The sequence below is a fragment of the Semicossyphus pulcher genome, unplaced genomic scaffold (genome assembly GCF_022749685.1).
Source record: "Semicossyphus pulcher isolate SPU_LCO1_2020_fin unplaced genomic scaffold, fSemPul1.0.p SCAF_15, whole genome shotgun sequence".
NCBI lineage: Eukaryota > Metazoa > Chordata > Actinopteri > Labriformes > Labridae > Semicossyphus > Semicossyphus pulcher.
In genome coordinates, this window is record NW_027211659.1 from 25,241,257 (window position 1) to 25,248,001 (window position 6,745).

A 6,745-nucleotide genomic window follows, 5' to 3' on the forward strand; every position below is an offset into this window, starting at 1 on the left:
GATTGGACAATGAGAAGAAACGCCCATGACGTCGGGCGCTTTTCTGCTTTGAGTTGAAGTTTTTCCAACTCGAGGCGCTCGGAGCGTTTCCTCAAAAACGCGAGGCACACAGAGCGGAAAAAAGTGAGGCGCTCTGCAAAGCAAAAGCAGCGCACAAAAAGCGCCCCTCTAATTGAAAACAAAGACAAAAAAGCCCCCAGCTGCTTAAACGCTTCCTGTCTGATCGGGTCCTAAGGCATTGCCCACAAAAGCCATATACCAGGTTTTGATTTAGTCTTGTTAATTTATTTACTTGGAAAAAGTAACAACTGAAAAAGGTTGGTTCATTGTTAAAAATTGTGGTTGTGGGGTGATGGTTTAGCTCACTTGGTTGAGCATGCGCCCTAAACACAACAGTCCCCTGCTGCTCCGGCCTCTTGTCTGACCCTGACCCTGACCCTGCCATTTGGTGCACATGTTCCCCAAACTAGCTACTATCAAAAAGGCTTTAAAAAAATAGTTGTCAGAATGAGCTCAAAGCCACACACACAGAAAGAGGGAGAGTTATAGAAAGGACACTGTTTTTTTTACTGCTGTCTGGTGGAAATCTGCAAACACTCAAAACTCATAAACACATAAAGCATTTGATGGATTTAAGATCAGTATTTTGTACTGTATAAATATCTGATGAGAAACAATACCTGAATACACGTTGTGCCCCGTCTCTCTGTCAACCAAATGCTTATTAACAGTTAATTGTGCTTTTTTTCTATTAGTCTTAGTAACATATATTTAATGTTAATAAACATCTTATACAGACATATGAGGATCTTATTATTTAGCTATTACCTAACGCTTTTTACAAGAACCTAAAGCTCCATCAGAAGAACAGTTAACTCATCCTACAGGCAGGGAGGTCGTCTCCTTCACAGCTCACGCTGCCTCTTCGGCTCTGGACTGGTTTCCTCCTCGTTTACTTTCCTCTCTATAAAAGACAAATGATGGACAAGGTGAGGCCTTAGTTAATAAACAACGTCAGTAATGAGGAGACAGTATATATTAGTATATTTACCTTTTTTTGTAAGATGGCTGACGGTGTGTAATCTCTCCTCCTCTCGTCTCGTCTCAGCTCCTCTTCTCTCTCTCTAAAACACAAACAAGAGGAACAACAGTTAATAACTTCAGCGCTGAGAAACACAAACGTTTCTGATAATAACAAATCAACGAGTATTTACCTTTTGAAATGAGAGAGTAGATGGTGCAGGCTGCCTCCTCTGCTCCTCTCTGGTCTCATCTGGTCTGGACTCGTTTCCTCTCCTCTCTATAAAAGACAAATTACTTTCAAGGAGACAGAACAGTTCATAAAAAACATGAGAGAACAGAAAAAACTGTTCATTTTGTAAAGACTGATAAAAGAATTGAAATAAAGTATACTTATCTTTTTATTAAAGATGGTTCACAGTGTATGCTGTCTCCTCTGCTCCTCTCTGGTCCCTCCTGGTCTGGTCTGGTCTCTTCTGATCTGGTCTGGGCTCATCTGGTCCCTCCTGGTCTTCCTTTGTTCTCTCTAAAATTGAACCCTTGTGTTCATGTTTTGGTTACTCAGCCAATGTTTGCGGGTCTGGTGGACCCACTGCATTGTTGGGTTTTTAAATCAATACAGCCATAACAATGTATGTAAATACCTATCAGATGTTTACTATATCCCAATAACAAGCAATGAATACAGCATATATAGTTAATATTTAGCATTTACCTGTGTTAGATCATATTTATAAATAATAATGCAATCCGTTTTTCTGATAAATGGGGAAAAAAAAGAAAAAATCAACATCAACAAGAAAAACTTATTTTGAACAAATGCCACTAAAATAATGTTCAGAAATTGAACACATTTATGTCTGAAAACACCAGCCTCACTGTACAGACAGATGGATAGATCTAAAATGGTAAGTGGATTGTGCTTATACAGATTTTAGTCCTCCAACCTCTCAAAGCGCTTTTACACTACATATAACATTTACTCATTCACCCACTGATGGCAAAGGCCTAAGTGTCATTTTCCAATCAGATTTTTGCCCATTCATACCCCGATGGCTGTGCAACCAGCAGCAATTTGGGGTTCAGTGTCTTGCCCAATGACACTTCGACGTGTGACTGTAGAAGTCAGGGATCAAACCCCCATCCTTCTGATTGAGAGATGACCGCCTCTACCACTGAGCCACAGCCGCCCCATAGATAGATAGACAGATAGATAGATAGAGCCCAGGTAAATTTAGGATACAGTATCCACAACACTCTACACAACACATCAGCCCCATTGAACACATAGTCTATTCATGCCGACCTATACAACACTACAAAGTGTGTGTGTTGCTTGAAATGTAACAGTGTTGCAACCTTGTATGTGAATAGTAGGAGCGAAAAACACACACACACACACACACACACACACACACACACCCTACCCTCAGGTCCAGTGGACCCGAACACCACATGTGTAATATAAATGTGTAGGGGGTTGTACAGTGTGAAGTCATTAAAAATGTGTTCATTTATATGTTCGTCACAGAAAATGAGCCAAAGCCGAGGAGTCAAAGGTTGAAATAATAATAAATCACATCATTTTTCTTCTGGTAAACATTGAAAACGGGTCCCACAGACCCGAACACCATACAAGGGTTAAATGATGGATAAAAAGAGACATTAGGTAATAAAGAACTTCAGCATACAAAAGAAGAACTTCACTGTGTGAGACATTTCCAGATAGAAATAAAAATGCATATTACTCTTTATTTGTAAGATGGTTGAAGTTAGATAGTGTCTCCTCTGCTCCTCTCTGGTCTCATTTGCTCCTCTCTGGTCTCCTCTGCTCCTCTCTGGTCTCATTTGCTCCTCTCTGGTCTCCTCTGCTCCTCTCTGGTCTCCTCTGGTCTCCTCTGCTCCTCTCTGGTCTCCTCTGTTCCTCTCTGGTCTCATTTGCTCCTCTCTGGTCTCCTCTGCTCCTCTCTGGTCCCCCCTGGTTTAGTCTGGAGTTGTTCCTGTCCTCTCTTATTTATTTATTTATTTATTTTATTTCTGAGAAGATATAGAGTAGAGTGTGAGTTATTAGTGCAAGTTCATGTGTTTGTTTTATATATATATATATATATACATATTTTTTTATATATACATACATATATACCTATATCCATATGGATCTTTCAAATAAGCACACCTCCATCATCATGCAGTCCATTGAGCCCTTCAGCTATCCCCACTTCAATCTGAAAAACAAACACGTGCCTACAGTTCACACACAGACAGGTGCTGTCCCTGTAAAAACACAACGATGAGTGAAGCTGCTATGAGTTTGTATTCCTCTTTTGCCCTCTGTCGAACAAAGGAGAAAGACAAACATGACAAATTACTGAAGAAACAGAGAACTGACCCAGCAATGCAACACTGGTGTTGACAAGGTGCAGGAGGATGTTCAGGGACTTCCAAAGTAGCACCAAACTGGGTAGCCTACTTTGTTCAGTGTAAACAGGTGGCTTTTGTTTGTTTGTTTGTAATTACTATTACAATACTGATGTAATATCACATGTCATCACCTTACAACTTGGCGGGTATAATCTCTTTACTTTTACCCACTCTCTGAACATTATCATCATTTGGCCACATGAGGCCGCTGTGCTACAGGGAGAGCGATGAAACAGGAAATGCAGCATATGTGGCTCGATGACAAACGTGATCAAAGTCAGCAGCACTATGGCTCCTGTAAAGTGTCACAAATATCGAGCCTTCTACCACCCGGAGGCGGTCCAGAAGAAGGGGTCGGAGCCCTTCTTCCCCTTGTTGTTTCTCAGGTCAGATACTACACCCTGAAAACATTTTGCCTTCTTCCGCCCGAAGGCAGTCCGGAAGAATGGGTCAGAGCCCTTCTTCCCCTGAAAACATTGAGCCTTGTACCACCCAGAGGCGGTTCAGAAGAAGGGGTGAGAGCCGTTCTTTCCCTGTGATTCCCCACATCACTACTGGATAGAGCAGCTTGTCGCCCTGCGAGGGATTTAAATGTGTCTCACATGTTGCATTTCTGCTCGTTCATCCTCTTCACCAGTCCACAAACACTTCATCAGTGTTTATGGGCCAGTGTATCTGAGGTTGAGGGTCGGGGGGTTTGATCCCTGTCTTCTCTTATCCACAAGTGTACTTAATATTAGGTTCAAACACAAGAATGGGTAAGTATGGAAGACTGATTAACTATGACGGGTAAGATCCCCCCTGCCAAACCTTGGGACAACCTAAGACAGGTAAAGCCACGAGTACTTGACCCCAACACCACTGTGAGCAGGCGCAGTGTGCAAGAGCTCTGACAGAAGATGAAACGATGGAGAAAACAAAGAATAAAGAATAAAAAAATATACTGTACTGTGCAAAACTTGTAGGCAGGTGTGAAAAAATGCACTGACAAGCTCGGACTGTTGGTGTCTCACAACATCACGTAAGGAATCTTACTGAGATTAACCTTTTAGCTGTGTTCATCCCAATTTACGAGCCTGTTAAAAACACCAAAGTTACACCCAAAAACAAACAAGCAAAAAACAACTAATGAATGAGGTATGTACGAAAAGCCTACGTGGTTGTTGTAGTGGTGTAGACAGTTCAACCACGCTCACTTTCAAGCCGCGTTTCTACTTCCCTATGCTGCTTTAATATATTTGCTGCACCTCCATCATGTGGCCACCAGAGGGCGCCATTTCCCTGCCAACAGCTGCCTCTCTGCGTCAGTAGGAGGTGTGAAGTTGCATCACTGTTGAATGAATGAAGGTATTTTTTTACTCTGTCCTCATGTTTACCTTATCGTGGTAATGCGGGTACCCCGTTTCAATATGGCGGAATTTGCTGTGTCAATCTCAGCAGTGCTAATTTCGGCGAAGCCCACTGACTCATTGACGAACAAAAGTACCATATAGCATAGCTACTTTTTCTATGTTGTTTACAGGCGTGTTTATTCACCTGCGCATGTCTAATGTGGAAAAATGCGGCTGTGCCAGCAATATCACAATAACAAAAGGTAATAGGCCTACTTAATGACAGTTTAAGGTCCTGCATTCAATGTTATTTATCTTCTTAAGTAGGCTAAAGTTTTATTACCAACGTAGTCATTGTGCAAAGTGGAAGTATTTGGAGTGATGTATGTTAATACGGATATAACATCACTGTATTATTAATGATGCTTGATAGCATTAAAACACTTTGATTGTTGCTGTTGGTCGAGATGGTGCATTGTTAACTACTCTGAGTAACAAGTAGTTGAATCTCACAATGCATCACATTGATCATGTGTTTTAAATGGTAATCTTTCTGAGTAATGTAGTTCAAGAACTATATTTATAAATATTGCACATTAGAGAGAAAATTAATGGGAAAAGTAGGCCCTTCTCAAAAGTGGCATTAAAGTGCAGTAAATGCTCTCGGTGGATGTGTCTGTGCAGTGTTGTTGCTCTACAGGTTGACTACATTCATCTCTCTCCCACCCTCTCACTCTTTCTCCGCCCACTGTGGCGTTTTCCCACATTAATATGCAGAGTATATGTTATCAAGCAGCGAAAAACTACATCTCAGGCTCGTCAAGCTTCAGAATAATCCCTCCGCCACCCCAGCAAAGAGAGTCACACTCCACTGCAAATAACCAAACATTACGCCATCCTCCGGTAGGCTTCGCTTTTCTTATTCCTTTCTTTTTCTTTTTTGTAAGGACTGACAGCGGTTGCATGCTCTGCTCAGTCAGAATTTGTGCATCTACCGGGGCTGGTGGGAGGACGTCGGCACTGACTGCAGCACATTGCGATGCAGAGAGGGAGAATATGAGGATGCGATGCCTGTGTGAGCTGCACGCCTGAAGACTCAGCAGCAGCAGAGGCAGCAGGCTCCTGTGCGGGCAGAGTGGCAGGGAGGTGCTGCTGGAGTTTATGCGCACACCTCTGGAGGCTGCTGCCGAGGAGGGCCGAGGTGTCTCTGCAGCGCCGCAGCTTTTTCACAGGGATACCTTCTCGATACGTGACTTCGAGCCCAAAGCTGCCCTGGCTCGGGATCTGACAGGGAGGGAGGGGGGGCTAGCGCGGCACCCCGCCCGTCTCTCCTCATTTGGACTGCAGGGATAACGACCTAAACCGTGATATCCCCGCGCAGAAACCACTGAGCAGGTGCTGGTGGCAGCGCTGTCATCGTCCGTACATCGCGTCTTCCATCCCGCACCTCTGCGCCAAAGGTAAGCTCTGACACACAGTGCAGTCAGGAATGGAGGGACCGTGTAGGTGTTCATGGCTTCAAGCTGTCAGGGGCATAACGATGATGAGGATGATGATGCCGCTGCTCGAGCAGCAGAATCTGTCATTAAACAACCGCAGCGTCGCCTTCTGCGTATCGTGTTCTGCTGTTGTTGTGGTTTTGCACTGAAGGGGATAATTGATCGATTTTGGTTTCATGCATGCGTCTTGTGCAAGAGATGCATAAAAAGAAAATGACGTAGGGAATTCCCACAGTAATCCAATAGCGAGCGATGACACCTGCACAATCCGCCAGTGCGGTCCCTATATGGCCTGCTCAGTCATGTGCGCAAAGCGGCCGCGCGCGGCCTCGGCACAGCGCACAAATTGTTTCGATATGATTAAAGTTGGAGACCAACTGTTATGTAACGTGATTTTGCTGACGTGATTCTGCCATGAGCGGGGGTTACCTTCACGTTCCTTCTGCCATGAGATGTTATGATGGTCACGGTCCA